Source organism: Xenopus laevis, chromosome 3L (genome assembly GCF_017654675.1).
Source record: "Xenopus laevis strain J_2021 chromosome 3L, Xenopus_laevis_v10.1, whole genome shotgun sequence".
NCBI lineage: Eukaryota > Metazoa > Chordata > Amphibia > Anura > Pipidae > Xenopus > Xenopus laevis.
In genome coordinates this window covers 8,440,007-8,464,526 of record NC_054375.1, presented here as the reverse complement: position 1 = coordinate 8,464,526, position 24,520 = coordinate 8,440,007, and the positions used below count along the sequence as shown (strand labels likewise).

Sequence of the window (24,520 nt, the reverse complement as noted above, 5' to 3'; positions counted from 1 at the left end):
TAACTTTTAATAGTTCCATTATAAAAAGGTATAAATTCATAAGACATGAACCTCGTGACACCCCACAAACACACTAACAACTTCACTGCGTGTGAATACACAGTGCTGGACCGTGTCCATAAAAAACAATTAATTAAAACAATGCGTAGGTGGACAGATGGCAGGACCCACATAAGGTCCTAGCTTTAGGCTACAATGGCACCTTGCTTGATAATCAAGCCAGTAACGAGTCGCAATGGACTGCCCCCCCTCCCTTCCAGGCGGCATAGGTGGAGGATGGTGAGAGAAGCTCCTATTTCTCCCAACGTAGACAGGCAGGCGTTCTGTGTGGGACTGGAAGGGAGGGGGGCAGTCCATTGCGACTCGTTACTGGCTTGATTATCAAGCAAGGTGCCATTGTAGCCTAAAGCTAGGACCTTACGTGGGTCCTGCCATCTGTCCACCTACGCATTGTTTTAATTAATTGTTGTTTTTTATGGACACGGTCCAGCACTGTGTATTCACACGCAGTGAAGTTGTTAGTGTGTTTCTGGGGTGTCACGAGGTTCATGTCTTATGAATTTATACCTTTTTATAATGGAACTATTAAAAGTTAAATTTTAAAATTTGAAAATAGACTGTTTTTGTGCACTTGACTGGAGCAGGGGTTCTGAACTGGGTTGCTGAGGGGCGGGGCCTGATGTACTCAGCTTGCTGGGTGCACTGCTCCAAACCTAATGTTTCTATTTGATATTGTTACTATATATACAACCTTGCAGAACAGCCTAGCTGAATCAATGAAGTTACATTGTGGATGCATTTTTTCTACTAAAAATGGATACAAATGCAGGGTGGCAGCACTCCAAGGATTTTGCAACAAGAAAAGGTGTCAAATAAAGCAGGTTTATTAAATCCATCGTTTCAGTTCCGTACAGGAACTTTCTTCAGGGAAAAGAAAGAAGAAAGTTCCTGTACGGAACTGAAATGTCGGATTTAATAAACCTGCTTTATTGACACCTTATCTTGTGCACAATCCTTGGAGTGCTACCACACTGCATTTGTGTATATATATATATATATGTGTACCAATGAAACTGCTCATTCTCTTACCCATGGGTTAAACAAGAAGGCTGATCCTCTAACTAGGAGCAAGATACACCATGGGATCCTTAATGCTGGGGAAAATCACCAAGACAGGCTGCACTACCCCCTGAGAGGGACCTACTTGCAATATCTTAAAGGGCACCTATTGGGCTAAAATGTTATCCCCAACCAAAGGTGCAGTCTAATAGAGCCCGTGCTCCTGTTGGGGGATAACTATTTTTTTCCCAAAAATTGCCCCCCGCCAGCGCTAGGACACCTGCTCTGGGAAGGAGCTCCCAATTCGAGCGGCCCAGTCCAAGCGCATGAGCAAATGTGCTTCTGGCGTCACGTGCATGGGCATAATGAGCAGATTGTGGCACTAACTCATTATGCGTGTGGCCCAAACATGGATGCTCGTACCGGGAACTCCCTCCCAGTGCAAGTGTAAAAAAAACGAATGTTACCCTCAACCAATAGTGCGGGCTCTATTAGCCTGCACCTTTGGTTGTGGATAACATTTTTGTGCAACAGGTGCCCTTTAAGGTGAAGGTTTTCCACTGATTACTGTGAATGTAACTGAAGATCTAGAATGCCTGATTGCTGTGAAGAGCTCTACTGTCTGACTGTTCAATAAAGAAGTTTATTTGTATGAAGCAACCTCTGCACTGCTGTTATTTCCAAGCTGATTTATCTGTGCACCAGGAGACACACAGGATTCACCTGAGGGTAAAGTGCTTAAAGGAACACATAACGTGCCAGAGTTGCTTGGATAAATGCGGGTCAGTGGCCTAACACAAGCAGCATAGTCCTGTCTACACATTATAATCCACACTGCTAAAGCACATTCAAGGGTGGGCTACAAGTGTAATTGTTAAGCCTCCACCTTATTGGCATATTTTGCAAAGCTATTTAGATCCCCACTACACCAGCAACAAGTTGCAGGATTGAAAAGGGGGCTACAAACTAAGACAAAGGGGTATAGGAGAGTCAATAATTGGGTATTGAGCATAATTTAAATGCTACGTGGTAGATTCATGACATATGTCCTTTAGTTGAAGGGAATGGGAAATGCTGGACACTTTACTGTAGAACTATTGCTGTGTTTTTCAAAAGCAATTTGTATATTTGTACCTGGCAGAACAGTTATACATAACCATTCTGTCAGGCAGTTCTGGTTGCTCGCACGGAGACTTTGAGCAAATCGTAGGCCGCATCTCGTCATGGATGGACGCGTACGCATTGCGTTTAAACAGACGCTGAGGCCTGGTGAGAGGTGATTGTTCGATTTTGACACTGAGCGTTTTGCTGAATTGACTTCTGGTTTGACTTTGGCTTCCCTTTTGCCACTGTGCCCCATTTGTGCATATGTAATGATGTCTCCAGCAGGTGGAGATGTGGAAGTACATTGAACTAGTAGGAAACAAATTTACAATGATAGATATCTGTCCGGTCATAGGGCTGCAGCACTATGCAAATACAACAGATCAATAGATAAGGTTCCTCATTTGCAATGTAATTCTTTAGATTTTCTCTTAAATTAATGTATTATACTGTCAGGCTTAATTTTTTTAAATGTATCAAATCAAGGGCTGGAACTAGGGACAGGGATCAGAGGCACTTGCCTAGGGTCCAAATAATAGGGTCTATACTGAGAAAGAGAGAATAAGGGGGTTATTTAGTAAACTCTAAATGCAAAAATAACTAAAAATTTGTGATTTTTTTTCTAAAATCAGACTTTTTAAAAATCACACATTTTTCAGGAATTTATTAAACCCCAAGGATGGAGAAGTCCAAATATGAAAATCCGGCATCTCAGACCTGTCGAGGTTGCATATAAGTCAGTGGGAGAAGTCCCAATGATTTTTTGATGTGCTCTGGGTTCTTGCAATACCCCGAAGTTTTCGGGTGAAAATTTCCATAAAAATCTGATGAAAAAATCCAAAAAGAAATTTGTGAAAATCTGATTTTGTACCGCAAAGCAAATTTTCCGGAAAATGTAATAATAAATAAGCTTCACAAACCCGAGCGGATTTGATCGGAGTTTGTAGCAGAAAATATTGAGCTAAATTCAAACTTTGATAAATAACCCTCATAGTGTATGGAAGTGGGAAGGATAAGGGAGAGAGTGACAAGGATAGGTGTTGCTGATCAAAGTAGTATTGCCTCAAGTCCAAATAATACTTGGCCCAGGTCTGTCAGATGCCCCGAGTAGAAATAGTAAACTGGTCCCAGCAGGGGCCAAGCATAATATACTGCATGATATACTGCCACAGCTTATCCTTCTTACCTCATTGTTTGTGGTTATTGCTTTCAAATCTAGCTTTGCCAAACAGATTTTCTTTTTACTTTTTTGACTACACTTTTCTTTACTGCAATTAGAACAGAAAACATTAAACTGCATTGTCAATATTTTCATTGTTTATTTTCCTTTTCAGTATTTCTTCCTAAAATTGCATCCTACTCCTGAGGGGGAAAAAAGCTATTTGCAATGACTTATTATAGCTGCAAATAACAATTAAAGGGGAGATATTTAAGCCTCTACTGCAAAATTGCATTTAAACTTATCTGTATGTAGGAAAAATCTGGTCACCTAATAGCTGCATGAATTATTCAGAGTATGTTAATGATCAAATACCAAAAGGGGGGGGGGAATGCATATTTTTTAAAGAAATTCATTCAACTTTTGAGAACTTTTGTCAAATACCTCCTGGTGCTAATTACAGCAACAATCCACATTTATATATTTCAAAAGGCCAGTAAGTCATCTTTGGAAAATATTTAGAAAACAGAGCATTTACAGGATATTTTTTGTGAAACAGGTATGGGACCTGTTATCCAGAATGCTCGGGACCTGGAGTTTTCCGGATAACGGATCTTTCCGTAATTTGGGTCTTCATGCCTTAAGTCTACTAGAAATTAATTTAAACATTAAATAAACCCAATAGGCTGGTTTTGCTTCCAATAAGGATTAATTATATCTTAGTTGGGATCAAGTACAAGCTACTGTTTTATTATTAGAGAGAAAAGGGAAACCATTTTTAAAAAATTTGGATACAATGGAGTCTATGGGAGACAGCCGTTCCGTAATTCAGAGCTTTCTGGATATCGGGTTTCCGGATAAGGGATCCTATACCTGTATATGAAAAAGGAAATATGTGTAGGAATAACTTACAGCTAGAAACCTGTTGGGGCTGCAACTTATGCTATAACAAGCCTTCAGAAAGTAACAGAGGGTTCTGTGGTCAAGACCCTGATTTTTAAAATGCTGATTTTCTTCTGCACCTGCCTCCTTCAATACTTCTCAACTGTGTTTACTTGTGTCATTATTTGTAAGCTATGGGTGAAAAATCTGTGGAGATTCAGCATAGCTGTTTAATTTTGCATAGTATTAATCTTTTACATGGGACATCATGTTTTTGGCAATACATTTCTCGATAGTACGCTAGAACTTGACTGGATCTTCTTAGCTACACTTGCTGGCTGATTATTGGATATTGGTAATATTCTTTTCTGTGTATACAAGGTGAAGATGTATATACTGTAATGGTATTTATTAAGATGCAAATCTTAAAAATATTCTGTCATGAATTTTATGGTGTCCTTTTCATTTCCAAATTACAATATTTACACTGCAAATAATTCACTCTACCATGTCAAATTTAATTCCTAACCCAACAAGTGTATTTTTTTAGTTGTAATATTGGTTTGTAGGTAGTCATCTCAGGTCATTTTGCCTGGTTATGTGCTTTAAAGTAGAAACAAACCTTGAAAAAAAACCTACCCCTTACCCTGCGTAGCTCAACCTCCCTCCTCCCCCACAGCCTAACTGCCCCCCTGGGCAAATACCCCTAGTTTTTTACTTACCCCTCCGTGCAGATCTGGCCTCGGAAGTTCACGGGTGCCATCTTCTTCGGAACCTGTGCGGAATTTATGGAATTTCCAGAAATTTTCGTGCCTTTCGGGGCATGCGCAGTTGATCGTGACCTGAAATTTACTCCAACTGCGCATGCACCAAAAATTCTGCTCAGATTCCGAAGAAGACAGAAAAAAGAAGATGTCGCCCGTGAACTGCCAGATCTGCACGGAAGGGTAAGTAAAAAATTAGGGGCATTTGCCCGGGGGGGGGAAGCATTTTATAAATGAAGCTGCTATAAATTATCTGTACATTAAAACTGGGGTTGTTTGTCCATATATCGCAATATATTTAACCTGGCCAACTATGTCAAAGTCATCTGTGGTCTGGCCAGTTCTACGTTCACTTTCATCTGATCAGGGCCGGATTTACATAGTGGGCGCACCTAAGCCCACTGCCGTTCGTCGCCCCTGTCCCCTCCCCTTTATTGTGCAAATTTTCATCATCAATGGGGATTGGCACACAGGAAATGTAAAAGATTATTGTAACTCCAGTGCCTCCTCAGTGTTTTTGAACTAATGTTGGTGTGGATGGACAGCATGCCGCCCCCCTAAAATCCTGCCGCCCTAGGCCTGGGTCTAGGTGGCCTTTCCACAAATCCGGGCCTGCATCTGATTCATTATCAATTCTATTGCTTCATTATGCAATAAGCATTATTACATTAAGGGGCACATTTACTAAGCTTGAGTGAAGGATTCGAAGTTAAAAAACATCGAATTTTTGAATAGGCTACTTCGACTACGAATCGAACGATTCAAACTAAAAATCGTTTGACTATTTGACCATTCGGTAGTAGAAGTACTATCTCTTTAAAAAAAAAATTTGACTACCTACTTCGCCACTTTAAACCTACCGAGCATCAATGTTAGCCTATGGGGACCTTCCCCATAGGTTTTCTAAGTTTTTTTTGATCGAAGGAAAATCCTTTGATCGATGGATTAAAATCCTTCGAATCGTTCGATCTAACGATTTTTCGTTCGATCGAAGTATTTGCAGTAAATCCTTCGACTTCGATATTCGAAGTCGAAGGATTTTACTTCGATGGTCGAATATCGAGGGTTAATTAACCCTCGATATTCGACCCTTAGTAAGTGTGCCCCTAAGACTAGACTTTTGTGTTGGCTTACTATAGGTGTATATTGCTCTTTAATACTGGTTTGTAACTCTTGTGACCTCTGAATTGAAGTTTTGACAAAAAGCTGGAAGCATTTTGTACCTCCCTATTTTAATGTTGGATGGAACCCTAGATGGAACCTTTAACGCTTTTAGAAGTGTTGTAAATAATAAATTGCCTGCAGACTGGCACTTCAGCTTTTGTGACAGGTTTATAGCGCTTCTATGAGACAGCATAGTTGTGACCTGGATTTCAATATCGTATTCACATTATTTTTAGGAAGTCACTGCTAGATGGAAAGCATCTCCCTCTTATTTAAGGCTGATTGAATGTAACCTGCCCTTGTCTCTGTTGCAGCACAATACTAGAATTAGTATAGCAGTTGAATAAGGAAAGAACATCATATTAATAAATAAGTTAAAGGAGAACTAAAGCCTAAGTTGCCTAACTAAAGAAGTAGGGCAAAAATGTTGTACATTATGTTTGGGGCTTCTTTGCCAGCCCAAGGCAACCACAGCCCTTAAGCAGTAAAAGTTTGTGCCCCAGTATCTGCCCATCTTCTTTTCTGCTGCTTCACTGCACATGCTCTGTGCTGCTGTCATTTACTGAGCTTAGGGGCCAACTCAAAATATACTGTTTATACAAATATGTCACAAAATAAGGCTGATTAGTGATAATTACTAAATGGCAGCACAGAAACCAGTGCAATTAGCATCAGAATGTAATAATCAGGCCTGTGGCATCATTTTATATTGCAGACAAACCCCATTCTCTGCTTGTAAATTTGCAACAACTTCTCAGCAGCTGCTCAGAGCACTTTCCAAGATGGTGACCCCCTCCTGACAAGTTTGAAGTCCTGGATCATTGCTGCTATTGAGATGTTGAAACTTTAGGCTGGATCAATAAGTTCAGTTTATAAAATATGGCATTTTTAACCAAATTCATTTTTAGGGTTTAGTTCTCCTTTAAGTCTACGGTTTGGATATGTAACATAATAGCCAGAACATTACTTCCTGCTTTTCAGCTCTCTTGGTTTACACTGACTGGTTACCCTGGCTACCAGGCAGTTACCAATCAGAGACTTGAGGGGGGGCCACATGGGTCATATCTGTTGCTTTTGAATCTGAGCTGAATGCTGAGGATCAATTGCAAACTCACTGAACAGATATGTACCATGTGGCCCCCCCTTCAAGTCACTGACTAACTCAGGAAGTTGTGTTCTGGCTATTATATTAGACAGCCAGCCACTCCAGCCTTTATAGATTAAATTAATAAACTAACTATATTAGAAACATTTTTTATTTTGCACATCCTATCCATTTACACAGTTTTTATTTTCACACTTAACTGTTCCTTTAAGGGTCGAATTGAAAATTAAAATTGTTATAGTCAAAACTCTCAAATTCGAATTGTGAATAATCCATACTCAATTCGAATTAAAATCCATTAGTCATCTATAAATCAATGAGAGAGCTCCAGTGACCAATTTGAAGATGTTACTAGCCTTCCTGACATTCGACTTTTTCTCCGAGAAAAAAACTCGGTTCGAGTTTTCAAGTCGGTAATATTAGTTCAATCTTTAGATATTTGATTTTTTTTTATTATTAAATAACCCCCCAATCAAATTTCAAGTATATTCAAATTTAGAGTTAAAAAAATTCACATGAATTCAAAATTCAACCTTTGATAAATGTGCCTCTATGTATTGTGTTTCTATCTTCTAAATATCTGTGTCTCCAAAGATGCCCCAGTAGCTCCTCGTCTTCTTTTTTGCTGATTCACTTCACATGCTCTGTGCTGCTGTAAATTTTCTGAGCTAAGGGCCCGACACACAATATACTGACTATATACAATATAAATGTTGCAAAATAAGACTGAGCTGATTAGTGAATAATTCGGATTATGGGTACAAGATAGCTCAGCAAATTTGCAATAGAATTGCCCAGTTTTTTTTTGCTTCTCAACTGCTCAAAGCATACTGAGCAATTGGTAATTAATGTATGGGCTACTGCCACCTTTGGATAAATGGATGTATTTGCACAAAATGTAACAGGAGGCTTACTAGTCTATTTACTAAAAGCTACCAGCCAACCCTTACCTTCAACCGTCTCACCCATTGCCCTTCATCACTAGTCATTACTTCTGGCAGACACCCGTTTACTCTTGCATTCACTTATAAATAATTTTCACTGTTCTCATTCATTATTTACTCCCTCTTTCAATATTCTCTCATAATAAAGGGACAATTCTGCTGAGGTTCAACCACTGTCCTACTATTATAAGTTTCCCAAGACATTATTCTCTTTTAGTATGCCATATATTAGTGTATTAATATATTAATGTAGTATCACACTGTATTCACAGAGTTTTCATTTCTCTGTTACAAGTATATTGTATTTAGGAGTTAGGTGTGTTAAACTATATCTAAAAGGGGACCTCTCACCATAAGAAATAATTCCAAATTAATTTACATCATGTTAGGTGAGCAAAATAAAATTTACTTACACTACATATTTTATTTACATTTTGTTTCCTTCAGTCTTGGAATTATACAATCACAGCACGCAGGCAGGATCCATTTTGTGTATCTCCTCAAAATCTTGAGTATGCACCAGAATGGGTATCCTAATGTCCATACATAGGTGCCCTACACAATTATAGAGCATTAGAAGGGAGGGGGGATTTAAGGAGGGCATAGAGGTGGGGCAGGTAATATTTGATTGACAGCTCAGATATTTAAACACCTTTATAACAGGTACTGGATGCTTTCATGAAAAAAAGAATTTGGTTTCCATGCTTAATTTGCAAACAACCTTTAGGGGCAGATTTATCAATGGTCGAATTTCGAAGTAGAAAATACTTCGAAATGCGACCATCGAATATAATCCTCCGACATTCGAAGTCGGAGGATTTTATTCATCGTACAATTGTATTCTGATCGTACTCCGAATCGAACGATTCGAACGATTTTATCGTACATTTTTCCTTCGATACCAAAAAAACGTAGAAATGTGCTCTGGCAGGTCCCCATAGGCTAACATAGCACTTCGGCAGGTTTAAGTTGGCGAAGTATTGAAGTCAAAGTTTTTTTAAAGAGACAGTACTGCGACTATTGAATGGTCGAATATTCGAACGATTTTTACTTCGAATCGAAGTATATTCGACGTTGTAGTATCCTATTTGATGGTTGTAGTATCCAAAAAATTACTACGAAATTCGAACTTTTTGTACTTCGAAAATTCGCTCGAACCTTAGTAAATCTGCCCCTCATTATACAGCTTTTCATGTGTAGGTGACAGGTCCGCTTTAACAAGTGGTGATTGATGGGGCCAAGCAAAGGTACAAACCAATTTAATGTTTACTACTTCTCCAGATGTGTGCAATAATATTTCAACATTCACTTCTTCATATTGCCTGCACCCAGTGAGACAGGCAGTAAAGAAAAACATACATACAGTTTAGACTGAGGTGCAGTGAAATTTTGCTAATTTACATACAAAATCTCTGATTGTTATGCTTGTTGATGGTTGATGTTTTTTTCATATCTATTCCCCTACCCCAACTCCAATAACAGGCCCAGTGAGTTCTGCATTTTATAAACATTGTCTGTAAAGCACAGTGTAGCATCACCTAGGGCAGGACTGTCCAACTGGCGGCCCACGGGCCGCAGCCCTCCACATCAAAGTCTGCCTGCTGTGTCTGTTTACCATATGTAAAATTTAAAAGGTATCACTACAGAGATTAACTGGCCCTGCATTGTCTAAACCTCAAATTCAACTAATCCCCTGCATTGTTCACACCTGTGATCCCCCTGCATTGTTCACACTTGTGACACCTCTATTGTTCACATCCTAAAGGCCTGTACTGTTCTACCTGAGACCCAGACTGAAACTGCCCACATTGTTCACCTGTTCACACTTTATTCAAAATGCCAATGGGGCACCAGCACTGTGTCGCTGTATGTAGTACATATTAGACTGGTCCTGATTTAAATGTCTCCTGCTCTGTTCTGTCTTCCCTATGCTCCCTGTGTGTGTCATACTTTGGTATTTGTTCTGGGGGTTTGTTAGCATTTGAAAATTATTGTTAATGGCCCCTAAGGTGTTTAATCATATGCTGGGGTACTGTATTATACACAGGGGAGGAGGAGGCATATGGATTTATGGGTATGTCTTAATATGACAACTTTTTGCACATATGAGTGGCATCCCTGCCAGGGCAGGCACAAGGTAGTTTGGCACCCTGGGCAAGAGCTTCAATCAGTGCCCCCCTGTCCTACATTACCATTTCCCTCCTTACCATGATGGTTTTTAAATAAAGAGAGCAAGAAAGTGTACAACACTTTTTCATTTATATTACTGCCTCCTGTACCTGTGCAAGCAAGCTCAGCAGCCATCCCACATACAGCCCTCCTGCAGCCATCATATTGCCCCCAATCTTTACCTGTGCCAGCAGCAGCCAAAAATCTGATCACATCATAGTGCCCCCAAATTTTTATGTACCTGTGCCAGCGCCCAGCCCAACAGCAAACATATGGGCCCCAAATCTATACCTGGCTGTGCCAGCAGGAAGCTTCAACACTTTACAGTGCAACTGTGCAAGGCTGAGAGCAGCGAGAGCCACACCAAGCAGGCCGCCAGCTCTCTGCCTCTCTCTGTCACCCAACACATCAGTGACATCATTGACGCTTGTACGCACATCGCACTGCACCGCACAGAAGGAGCTATTACTTGCCAGCAAGAGGGAGAAGGGGAAGGACATGGATTCCATCCAACTAGGTGACCATGATTACTGAAACAAATTATTAAATAAATGCTTGAAAACAGTATGCCCCTCAATGATGGTGCCCTAGACAGCCGCCTACTCTGCCTACCCCTAGTTCCAGCCCTGATCCCTGCAGTGAGCACCAACCATTTGGTTTTTGGTGTGCTATTAATGTGGACATGGTCTTCCGGTAACATGGGTGTGGTTTAAAGTGAGTGTGGTCTAAAAACAGGGAGTGGCTAACACTGGCTTCCGTATCGGCCCTCCACAATGTAGACTGGAAAAATTCCCGCCCTCGGTACCATAGAAGTTGGACAGCACTGACCTAGGGAATGGCTTACCCAGGAAATGTTTTGGACACCAATTCTAGTGCACAAATTTGATTCTGTGTATATATATATATATATATATATATATATATATATATATATATATATATATAGTCTGTGACAAACGACCGCACTCTGAAGACCGGACTTAGTTCTCTCTTGGTGGGTGCAGGGTCCAAAAAGATTCATATAACGATTTGTCAGCAAGGATCCGCACACCAAAGTTTTCATTTAACCAAAGTGTTTTATTTCGTACATAGCTCCGACGTTTCGGCCCACATTAGGGCCTTTCTCAAGGATAATGCATGTACAACAAAAAAGTGAATTTATACCACTCCCCCATTTGAATTTGGCGCCCAAAATGACGTCATTAACCCCAAAAAAACTTTTTCAACACCCAAAGTCTCTGTGTTCCATGTGTATAATTTTTCACCACTAGGTGGCATCAGTGCTCTGTGTGGTTATTCCATAGTGTATCAGGCTGTGCTGTTATCTGAAAAAAGTGTATAAAAATTATATACATAGTATCTGTTGAACGACATTTTTAAAATGAACAATATGGCTCTATTTCAAAAAAGCAATGTTGCAATAAATCAGCCTTGAAACTACATCTTGTCTCATGTCGTTTTTTATCAAATCTTGTCCAATGGTCCATTCAGATAGAAGCAAGTTGTTATCATAGAAAACAATTAAGCATCAATTGTCCATTTAGTCCTCGTGGAGCCACACAATCCAATTCGAATATCCAAGAGGCCTCCCTTCTCAGCAGGGCCTTGTTGTAATCACCACCCCTTGGTCTCATGGGTATATGGTCTATTGGCATACATCTAAAGGCAGACGGGCTATGCCTAGCTTCTGCCCAATGTTTTGCGACTGGCTGTTGGGATATGTCCTGTTTCCTTTCCCTTTTACCTATCTCATTGGCACTTGGGTCTAGCGCCGCTCTAATACTGGATCTGTGCATCCCAATTCGCTCTTTAAGTTGCCTAATGGTCTTTCCACAATATACCAACCCACAGGGGCATTTGATGATGTATATTACCATAGTGGTGGTGCACGTCATCCTGTGTTTTATTGTGTATCTTTTGCCTGTTTGTGGATGATGAAATTCACTTCCTAGTATTAAACTGCTACACGTGACACAGCCACTGCATTTGTAAACCCCTGGTTTTTGTGCAAGAAAATGCTGCCTTTGTGGCTTTAAGTATTTTTCTAGTGGGTCTGATGGGCTCAGATTTTCCCTCAGATTTCTCCCCCTTCTGTAGCTGAGTTTAGGTTTACTGGGTAATTTTTTACTTAGGCTCTCATCGCTAGTTATTATCGGCCAATGTTTGTTTAGACATTGATTTATATAGCCGGACTGTGCCCCAAATTGGCTCACATAATAAACCTCCTTTGAAGCACCACTGCCCCTCTTATCCACTTTACCGCTGTCCCTCAGAACAGTTTTACGATCTAGGTTTAGTGCCCAGAGTTTTGTGTCTGTGACCAATTTCAAAGGGTACCCTCTTTCCAAGAATTTGTCACCCATGGTCTCTAGATCTTGGGCTCTTTTGCTAGCATCGCTGTCAATTCTTATCACTCTTAACATTTGTGATTAGAGCCATATTGTTCATTTTAAAAATGTGGTTCAACAGATACTATGTATATAATTTTTATACACTTTTTTCAGATAACAGCACAGCCTGATACACTATGGAATAACCACACAGAGCACTGATGCCACCTAGTGGTGAAAAATTATACACATGGAACACAGAGACTTTGGGTGTTGAAAAAGTTTTTTTGGGGTTAATGACGTCATTTTGGGCGCCAAATTCAAATGGGGGAGTGGTATAAATTCACTTTTTTGTTGTACATGCATTATCCTTGAGAAAGGCCCTAATGTGGGCCGAAACGTCGGAGCTATGTACGAAATAAAACACTTTGGTTAAATGAAAACTTTGGTGTGCCCACATCAAGGTCATTAATAAACAAGTTAAAAAGCATAGGACTAAGCAGAAACCCTTGGTGTACTCCACCAACAACACTTGTCCAATTAAAAATTGCTCCATTTACCACCACTCTTTGTAATTTATCCTTCACCCGCTTCCCTATCCAAATACAAACTTTATGTTCCAGGCCAACATTCCTTAAATTAACCATTATCCTTCTGTGTGGCATTGTATTAAATGCAAAGTCTAAGTAGATCACATCCACTGCCATCCCAGATTTGAGGTCCCCTCTTCATAGAAGACAATTCAATTAACCTGTCAAAATCTATTACACATAAAACCATGCACAAAATCAAAGGGGCATATTTGTTATGCTGTGTAAAAACAGTGGGATAACATACCACACATCTCCACGCTTCACCATGTAAAAATTGGCCAAAAGAAATGTAAAATAATATTGTTAAATCTGGCTTTCGCATGGCATAGAATTACACACAACTTGATAAATTTGCCATCTATTTTACACAGATTTTTACACCGTTTTTACTGTGAATTTTGTTTTACACAGCATAATACATATGCCAAAATGTGTTGTTATTTGCAATATATTCAAGCTTATTATTTACCCCTTGAAAAAGAGTTCCTAGCACTGATGTCAAAGTAACATGTCTATAATTTTCAGGCTTAGAACAGGATCCCTTTTTGAATAGAGGCTCCATGGCACCATGTCAAACAAACCATCTTGAAAACTAGTTAACAGGTTTGTAATCACAAAGCTAAGCTTTTAGTACCCTATGATAGGGTGTATTGGGATGGTACGTACTCTGCAAATCCTAAGAAAAGGAGCATTTTATACGACTTTTTTCCATCATAAGCAAGATGAGGACAGCTTGCACAACATTTTTTTTAAAACTGTTTTAATAAAGAAATATCCATGTTTTTATTTATTCTACTAAACAAAATTAAAACCACACTTTTTAACGTTCTCGTTTTGCCTAGTGACTGTTTGAGGAGGTGTAAACAGTGAACACTTTACTAATCTATAGATAAACCTTCTACTGCTTCTAATCAGATAGTAATACACAAGCAGATTTTGTCGCTGCTCTGTGAATGATCCTCTGTAAAACAATATCCTAAGGGCAGAGGCCGACGAGAGGATTCGAGGAGATTCAGTCGCCTGGCGACAAATCGCCTCTTCTTCAGTCGACAAATCTTCTTTCCCGCCAGCTGTAATCTTAATCACCAGCAGGATGGCACTCAGAGCACCACACGAGGAAACTTCGGGCGACTTCGGAAAACGAAGCACTCCAAGTGCCATCTCGCCAGGCGACTAATCTCCACGAATCTCCACGTGTGTCTCTGCCCTAAACGATCATATGAATGAATGATTCACCCATAAAGATGTGTAGAAGATTTTTTAGTAGACAATCCTGTTATAATCAGTCATTTCATATGGCGAAATCTGCCTGTGTATGGCCTATAATCTAACAAAGGCTGCAATTTAGGTAAGGAAGGGTTTTGTTTATACAGAACAAACCCCTTTTTGCTTTAGGGGAAAACAAAACAATTTTCAATTAGTGTTTTATAAATGCAAAAAAAATAGAGAAAGCATTGATTTTTAAATTAGAATTATACTAACCAACATATTTTCCAAGACAAATATTTATATTTAAATTATTAGACACACTTTTTGGCAGGCCCGGATTTGTGGACACAAAGGCCCGGGCCTAGGGTGGAAAAATATTAGGATGCCGCCCAGGCACTTTCTGGGGAGCACTGGGCAGCACAGCTGGGTGGAAGGGTTTCTGGTACAATGTATTCTACTTTGGGATGCACTGAAACCAGGATTCGGCCTTTTTCAGCAGGCCAAACAGAATCCAAATCCTAATTTGCATATGCAAATTAGGGATGGGGAGGGAAATCGCATGTATTTTTGTCACAAAACAAGGAAGTAAAAAATATTTTCCCCTTCACACCCCTAATTTGCATATGAAAATAAGGATTCGCTTCGGTATTCGGACGAATCTTTTGCGAAGGATTCGGGGCTTCAGCGAATCCAAAATAGTGGATAAGGTGCATCCCTACTTCTACTACAACACTTTCCAACACAAAATGCTGCCTTGGTTCATAAGAATAGTTCTTCTGATATCAGAACCAAACCTAAGGAACTGAATCATCATGCATCTTTAGTTTGTTTATAAAAAATATTCAGATAGGTGTTAGAGCTCAGTGTTGCTTTTGACCTGTGCTGAGTAGTGATGAGTAAAATGTTGTGCCCAGGTTTTGCTTTGAGTGAAAAAATGGCCATAGATTTCAATGTATCGTGCTCTGAAAAGGTCACGGTGAAAAAAAAAAAGTTGCATGGTTCCCGTGAAAAATGCCCATTTATTTTAATGTGTTTTAAAAACTTTTGCGATTTTGCAAATTTGAAGATCACTAGTGCTGAGTGCTAAAACCCATTGTAATACTACTCTTTAGATTGTAAGCTCTTGCGAGTAGGGTCTTATGATCATATTTTTGCTCTTTTACCCTTGCTTGCTAAATTATTGTAAGATCCCTGTTCATTATACATTAATATAAAGCACTGCATTACTTGCTGGGAGTATATAAATAAATGATGATAATTAGGCCGAATTAACACAGGTACTGTTTCTTCTTCTGTGTGTTAAAGCACTTTTATGGCATTCAGAAAAATTTCCCTGACAGTCAGCAAAGTGTTCATGAAAGGTGTTTTCTCAGTTTGAAATAAAATGAGCTTGTATTCTGCATTGGACACATATCTGTCTTTATTTTGTTTCCAGAACCTCTTCATGAACCAACCTCTGGCCTTCTTTACAGATATGGGAAAACATTTATCAGTTGTTCCAGTAATATCTTGAGGGGCAAATAAGTCTTAGCAAATAATTGTATCCTTAGTGATTATAACCAAATCTTATTTGGAAATACCTTTAGGCTGAAGACCCCTGCGGCTCCAAGCACCTGAAGGGGGGAACAACAGTACAGTTAGGGGACAACTGCCCTAGAGTATAAACGCTACAAATTTTCTGTGCAAAGACTACATAAAGTTTATATACTGAATTAGAACTTCAGTGTGACTTCTTTCAGAAGGATCAATGACCTGTGATATTAAAATATATTTACTGTGCATGATGCATCCTACAGTTTTCTTTATGCCTAGTCTCCTAACATGCTTCACTGAATCGTAAATGATTGATGATGAATCTGTATCAATCTTCTATGAAAAAAAAATCAATATGTCATAATTATATACTTGTTCTGTGAGAATCACAGTACTGTATTTTATTACTACTTTCTCTCTTTGTATTTTATTACAACTTTTCTCCAGAAAAAGTGTTCTGTCCTTTATTTTTCCGATCGAAAAATAAATATTTTGAGGGCAATGAACGTGGTGTCATCCAAGCAAATGCCTTCAGCTGTAATAAATCCCTGGTTAAAGAGGAATTACCCCCAACTTTAAAGAAATAGAGGCCTAGCAGCAAGAGTTTTTTTATTTGGTTTTGCAGCATGCACAAATTCCCCTGACTCGTCTTTGTGTGAGTTCACTTTGTTCAAATCTGTCCCACAAATATGTGATATATTATATACTAGAGCCACTACATGGTAAATTATTTATTAAGTGGCAATAAAAAACAGTCCATGGCAAAGACACTGAACTACTCCACTACTGTGACCCAAACCTCTGTTTAATCTGCACTAATATTCAGGTATATTAAAACAAGTTTAAACAACTTTCCTGGATTGATGTATGAGCGTAATACACATTATATGAGCGTAATACACATTATATGAGCGTAATACACATTATATGAGCATAATACACATTATATGACTATGTTTACTTCAGGCATGCAGCAGTGTAGAGACCTGCAGGAGCTGAAGAAGCGGAATTTAAGTGGAACAGATGGACAGGAAGCTGGAGGGCTCATTTACAATAACCTATGCAGTGTCCAAAAAATCGGCCATATTGTTGCACTCTGCCCATTGGTTGGTGCATTGTGCCTCTGTGCCCAGAAGTAGGCAACACTCCATTCAAGAGGGGCAGGCAGGATGGATTCTTCTGAAAAGATGTAATTTCTATTTTTTTCCTCAAAAATGGGCATTCTTGCATAAATCAATTTTTCAATAAATTGTATCACAATACCACAACAAGCAGCACACAGATTCTCTGGAAAGCAGGGGGGCTTCCCTGGAAGTCCCAGTATCCATTAGTACAGATTCAATGCCTGGGGGCAGTTGCATGTGCAGTAGAGTTAAAAAATAGCTTTTTTTTTAAAGTTCAGTTTCCCTTCAGTTTCTCTTTACTGTGCATGCACACATGAAGAAGGTGCACCTAACAGGGGTATTAGGCAAGTGATTGCAATCACTGAGGTGGTGCCTAATATCTGGTACCCCTCTCTGTGATTTATATATCACTTCTCCACTAAAGGAAAAACAATCCCTTTACCAAAAAAAAAACCCTACCCCTCCACATAGACCCCCCCAGGGAAATGCCCCTAACTTTTTACTTACCCCTCAGAGCAGAGTCCCAGCATCGAAGTTCACTTTGTGTCTTCATCCGGCGCTTCGGCAATTTCCGTACATTTCGGCACCGGTAACTTGCTCCAATTGCACATGTGCCGCTTCGCCGGACTCTTTGATCCGCTTACCAAAGACCAGGAAGATGGCTGTGGTGAACTCCGATGCTGCGACTCTGCTCCGAAGGGTAAGTAAAAAGTTAGGGGCATTTTTTAGGAGGGGCAGCTAGGCTGGGGGGGAGGAGGGAGGGGTCTACGTGGGGTGGGGGTAGGGTTTTTTTGGTAAAGGGTTTGTTTCTCCTTTAAGGAGAAAACGTAACGTATGGCACAGGTAGGACAAATGAGTGAATAGGAGCTGGGTAGATATTTAAAAAAAATACTCATACAGTATGAGTATTGAGGTGACCACAGAGGTTAAAAAATAAAAGAAGAACATTTTTAAAAAAAATTGGGACTTTAAGGTGGCCATACACGGATAGATCCGCTCGTTTGGCGATGTCGCCAAACGAGCGGATCTCCCTCCGATATGCCCACCTTGAGGTGGGCAATATCGGGCTGATCCGATCGTGGGCCCTAGGGCCCAACGATCGGATCCTAGCGTTCGCCAAACGGGCGGTCGGATCGCGGGACCGCATCAACGAACAGATGTGGCCGCGATCCGACGGGATTTTTAACCCCATCCGATCGAGATCTGGCCGACTTTCGGCCAGATCTCGATCGGGGAAGCCCGTCGGGGGCCCCCATACACGGGCCAATAAGCTGCCGACTTGGTCTGTCGGCAGCTTTTATCGGCCCGTGTATGGCCACCATTAGTTAGGGAGCTGCTTTATTGGAAAAACGGTGAGGATCGTTGGGGTTTAATGTTTTGCTTTATTTTAATAATAAGAACATAACCATCAGATTGGTGAAGCAAAAATAAAGAATAATAGGGATAACAATGGAAACAGATAAAGAACAAATCAATAAATCATACTCTGACTTTACTCACTGTACTTTCAAACTAAATGAAAATTACAAGCAGACCTTCCACAGCTTACTTGTCAGGACTCAGTGGGACAAGTGCAGCGTGTGCTAGCGCAGGCTCGTGTTCATGATGGCGTATCAACGCCCGCGCTAATAGTTCTGACGTGCGCAGGTTCTCTCTGGTTAAAGAGACGCTCAGGCAAAGGCTCAATGCGAGTTGATTGTCTTACTGACACGAAGGGGCACATTTACTAAGGGTCGAATATCGAGGGTTAATTAACCCTCGATATTCGACCATCAAAGTAAAATCCTTCAACTTCGATGGTCGAAGAATACTGATCGAAGTAAATTCGGTCAAATACTTCGATATTCGAAGGATTTTACTTTGATGGTCGCATATCGAGGGATCAGAAATTGCTTAGAAAGCTTATGGGGAAGGTCCCCATAGGCTAACATTGGTGCTCGGTAGGTTTTAAGTGGCGAAGTAGATAGTCGAAGTTTTTTTTAAATAGACAGTACTTCGACTATGGAATAGTCAAAAAATTTTCGTTCGAATCGTTCCATTCAACGAAGGTCGAAGTAGCCTATTCGATGGTCGAAGTACCCCAAAAAAAACTTCAAAATTCGAAGTTTTTTTCAATTCGAATCCTTCACTCAAGCTAAGTAAATGTGCCCCCTAAGCGTATTTGTTACTTCTGAGAAACTCATGAGAGACTTCTGATTACGACCTTGGCTTACTCCTGACTATTTTTCTTGATTTACCCCTGGATTCACGCTTGATTCCTGAACTACCTGTGTATGACCCAGCCTGTTCCTGACTCCGTCTTTTGCCTGCAGTTCTGAGTCCTTATTCCATAGACCGTTATTATCCCTTGGGCTCACCGGCACTCCTGCTATTCCTTAGCTGGGATCGCTCTGTCTCATCTCCAGGGCGCAGCTCAGTGGGAAGCGTGGGGGAGGCTAATACCTTCAGACTCACCGTGATATCTGACATTACTAATCATTCCTCCCCAGTGTCAATTCTTTTCAGATTCTATAATGGAAACGGTGCCTATAAAACCTCTGGCTGGTTAATTCCATATCCTATAAACATACAACAAAGACTATACATTTTATTCTTACACACACAGTTATAAAAGCTAACGTGACACCAGGAGATCGGTTAGTGTTTTGCAGCAGCAATTAGTACTGACAAATAGTGTGGTATCATGTCCAATCGCTTTCAAATGTGAAAGAGAAAAATGAGCATATGTACAGCAGACCTGCACAACTGTATCCTGAACATGGGGCCATCTGTTCTTTCTGGTGGCTCTGCTGCACATTCACAGTGGAAAACTAGAAAGGGAAGCTTGAGAACAAACTTCATGTTGGTTTAATAACACATGTGAACTCACTCAATGAAATCTGATTGGCGCTTGTTGGCTCCGTCCATTTTTTTTCCTTTTAACCAGTGGTATAACTAGATATTACTGGGCCCACATTAAATAAATTTTAGGGCCCCAAAATATCCAGAGGTTGTCCTGTTTTACATAATATATGTTGAAATTGCTCATTAATTAGGGCCTCATGGGGCCCCCTATACCTCCTGGGCCCCTCACAGAGTCTGCTTCCTCTGTAGTTACATCCCTGCTTTATATTTGGGTGAACCCCATATGTGATTCAAGTTTGGTGAGTGTAGCCTTAAAGCTGTAAAAGTGGAAGCAATTTAAATTTCCCCCATACAACGTAAACACTGTTGTTGGCTCCTCCCACTTTTGGGCATCCAACCAATATCACCTTTTGGGTTTACCTCATAACTATGTGATTCAAGTTTGGTAAGTGTGGCCTTAAACTCTACTATAGTTTATATAAACAAGCTGCTGTGTAGTTATGGGGGCAGTCATTCAAGCATAGGATACACAGTAGATAACAGATAAGTTCTGAAGAATCCCATTGTATACTACAGAGCTTATCTGTTATTTGCTGTGTATCCTGTTTTTTCTCCATTTTCAGCTTTGAATAGCTGCCCCATAAAATGTATAGTAGAGTTTCTGAAGCAAACACAAAAACACACGTGGCGAATTACCGGATTAGTTTTACCCTTGCAGGGCAAAAGTATATTATATTGTCATTTCCTTTAAAACACTTTCATTTTTTGGTGTTACTGTTCCTTTAAGGGCCTCAAAACATAGGAAAGTTGACCTATTCTATAAAGATATATTGAAATTGCTCATTGTTTAGGGGCTCAATGGGTCTTAGGCACTACAGGGTGTGCTCCCTCTGTAGTTACACCTGTGAAGCTTGGCAATGAGTGCTTTCTCCTTAGAAATACCTCTCTGCCATGCCATAGCTCTCAGGTCTTATAATGCAAAGTTCCAGAGTATCCAAAAAAGCAAGCAAGAATGTTACACATAAAGTGAAGGAAGAAGGCCAAAAAGATTCAGCATAGACTATTAAAAAGAACAAGGGTGTCAAAGCATTAAAGTCAATGGGCGTCAAAATTATTTTGATGCGTCACAATTTTGACACAAGCGACAATTTTTATACGCACGACTCTTTTATCCAAATGCTTAGAGTCAATGGGCGTCCGAATGTGTGACAATTTTGATGAGCGGCAATTTTTTTTGTCGTAGCAAATTTTCCCACGGCAAATTTTCTCTGATGTTTTGCAAAAACATTTGCCATTGGCGAAATCCGGTAATTCGCCACAAATCCATGCCTGCAGAATAAATTTGCCCATCACTATTAGTGATGTAACTAGAAGATACTGGGGTCCCACATGCTACAGGGTATATTTCTTTACCTAGTGCAAAACAAGTAAAACCAAACTATTAATGTGCATATTTCTATTTATAGCCTTTACTGTTCTGCATTCAGTAGTGAAAGATTAGCGGAAGTGCTGGTGGGGGGGGGGGTATTTTGTCCACCACTCCCATGACCTGCTGACAAATGCCACATGTGCTGCTGACATAAAACCAAATAGGTAGGAATGATTATTTCAAACATTACAACCATTGCTTATCTTGGAATTAATATTTGCGTCTCCCGGGCATAAAAAAGGATAATACCTGAGTACAAGGGCACAGCAGGGGATATAATTGGCTAGAATGTGAGCATGTGCTACTGTATATACCGCAATTCAACAATTATGGATCCGCACACACCAGTTTTTCTGCAGTTGTACCCCCTGAAACGTTGATATTGGTGGTGAATATAAATAAAAGAAAGGGGGCTTCCCCACTGCAGAAAAACTGGTGTGTGCGGATCCATAATTGTTGAATTGCTGTTGCTGAGGGGCCTTGTCGGGTCAGCGGATAACCAGCACCACTAGAGCAGAGAAAGTGAGTAAATTTCCGGATGTGCGGTGTAATCACTACAATACTACTGTATATACCCCCAGGCATACAATGAGTACAAATGTATTGTGAAATCTTTTCTGTTCCAGTTATAATAGCTCCTTTGTAGTATAAGTTAACCTTTAAAATAAGTGAATGTAAAATTGATGAGGGTGCTATTCTAAGCACTTTTGCGATGTTCATTCATTATTTATTTTCTTTTTATACCAAGATATTAAGGGATATATGTGGTGTTAATATGAATGAATTTAGTTATAACAGCGCCGCCTGCTGGTCTGTTTGAAACCAGTCTGACCACCAAGTAGTCAAGGAAGTTGCCAGGAGAAAGAAAGAGGCTGCTCTGATGTTCTTCTGCTTAGGAAAGATTTGAGCAGTGTCAGACTGGCCTGACGGGAAACTGGGAAAAAACCCGGTGGGCACCGACCCTTAATGGGCCCCCGCCGGGCCAGACCCCTCTCCCGACAAGTTTGTTTAAAAAAAAAAGAAGATTTCTATAGGTGCCGCACCATCTGCGCATGCGCGCAGCGACATTCATACAGAGCCCTGAGCGGCGCTTTCAAGCAGGAGCGTTGAGCCGCGCAATGCGCATCACGGTAGGGGGGCGGGGGTCAGGGGGCCCTGGACAATAGTCCTGGTGGGCCCTGGGCCCCCCAGTCCGACCATGGATTTGAGAAAGGTTTCTAATTTTATTCCTAAGCAGAAGAACATCAGAACTACCTCTGCGGCGTTTGATTTCTCCTCCCTGGCTATCTCCTATACAAGGCAGTGAGAAGAAATCGAGCACTGCAAGATGGATTGTCGCCCTGTCGCCTTTTCTGAAGAGGATTGCAAGCAGAGTATAGGTAAGTTATTTCTTAATAAAGACTTTGCAAATTTAAAGTTAAATGTCTTGGTGTTTGTTTTTCATTATGTACAAACCAATTTTTTTTTTAAATTTTTTATGTTACTGGTCCTTTAACAGCACATGTATCCCTTAAAGGACCAGTAACATCTAAATTGTTTTTTTTAAAAAATTGTTAGAATACATAGAAGAAAAACCACTAAAACAAATTAAACTTTCAAATCGCAAAGTCTTTTTTAAGAAATAACTTACAGAAACTCCACTTGCACTACTCTTCAGAAAGCGGTCATGCGATACATCGTGTGGTGCTCGATTTCTCCTCCCTGCAACAACTGCGCATGCGCCGAAATGGACGGAAATTGCCGGACCCACGGGAAAAAGACACAAAGACCCGGAAGATGTCTGCGATGAACTCCGATGCCTCTGTGCTGAGGGGTAAGTAAAAAGTTAGGGGCATTTCCCCAGGGGAGCAGTTAGTGTGGGGGGAGGAGGAAGGGTGTCTACGTCGGGTGGGGTGTAGGGGTTTTTTTGCTAAAGGGTTGAATTCTCCTTTAACATCTTGTTATAAAAACAAAATAAATAATGAATGTATATTGCAAAATTTCTTAGAATAGCACCTTCATCCATTTTACATTCACTTGCTTTTAAAGGTTTACTTATCCTTTATAAAGGTGCAGCTGTGAGTGCCCTGTGCTTGGATACAACAGTACATGAGCCATTGTCCCTAATGCCATAAAGGAATAAATGAAATACACCATTGGATAGTACTTTTAATACATTTCTAATTCTAAGCGACTTCCCCTTCCAGGCGCTGAGCCCACAACCTGCATTATAAAATAACAGGCTTCGTGGAACTTTAACCTGCGTCCCTGCAGCTGCTCAAGAACTACAGCTCCTGCAGAACTCTTCTGGTTTAGGGCATAGTCGGAGCTGCAGTACTCTCTGGCTGGGTTGCCAGGTCTAATTTTCAAAATCAGCCAAAGTCAGCTACAAAACTAGCCAAGAGGCACTTTAAAAGTAGCCCAAAATTAGCACAACATGTGCAGTGAAAAAAAGTCTAAAAATACACCTTTTTCATATTTTCAATGATTTGCAAATTTTTTAAAATAGGACAGATTTGCCCCTTAACCAGGGGTGTAAGTACAGAGGGGGGCCAGGAGGTACAGGGCCCCATAAGGCCCTAATTCATACACAATCACAATAAATATTGGTAAAACAGGTCAACCGCTAGACATTTTGTTGGCCAGCAGATTTTTACTCCAAATTTGCCTGAAATCGAGGAAAGTCACTATAAAATGCAAGAATGCTACAGAGGGACGGAACTGGGGTACAGAGCCCAAAATCTAGTAACACCTGTCTTCTACACAAGTCAGTCCCACTGCATGCTGGGTATTGTAGTCTCACAATAAAATTGGCAGTAGGCAAATTGTTAAAAAAAACTACATTACCCAACATGCATTGGGAGACACAGGATTGGCACAGTAGGGCAAGAAACATTTTTGGCCGATTTAAAAAAGTACAAACCAGCCAAAAGCCCAAAAAGTAGCCCAAATCCGTACCTTGGCTACTTTGTACTTTCAAAACCTGACTGGGCTTTAAACTAGTAGCCCAATTTGGCTGGAAAACCGCCAACATGGCAACCCTGCTCTCTGGCTGCCGGATAAAGAGCGCTAGGGTCCGTGTGGATACGGTTGGCCAGTAGGGATCCCCTCTCCGCAGCTGTCCCGTAT

The 24,520-nt window shown here is 40.4% G+C and overlaps 1 protein-coding gene across 4 annotated transcripts in view; it reads right to left on the bottom strand.

The window, feature by feature from the left end:
* LOC121400953 (interleukin-17 receptor A-like) overlaps nt 1–24,520 on the bottom strand; it is a 1,044,048-nt gene that overhangs the window by 570,088 nt on the left and 449,440 nt on the right. The gene's annotated exons all lie outside the window — the stretch shown is intronic.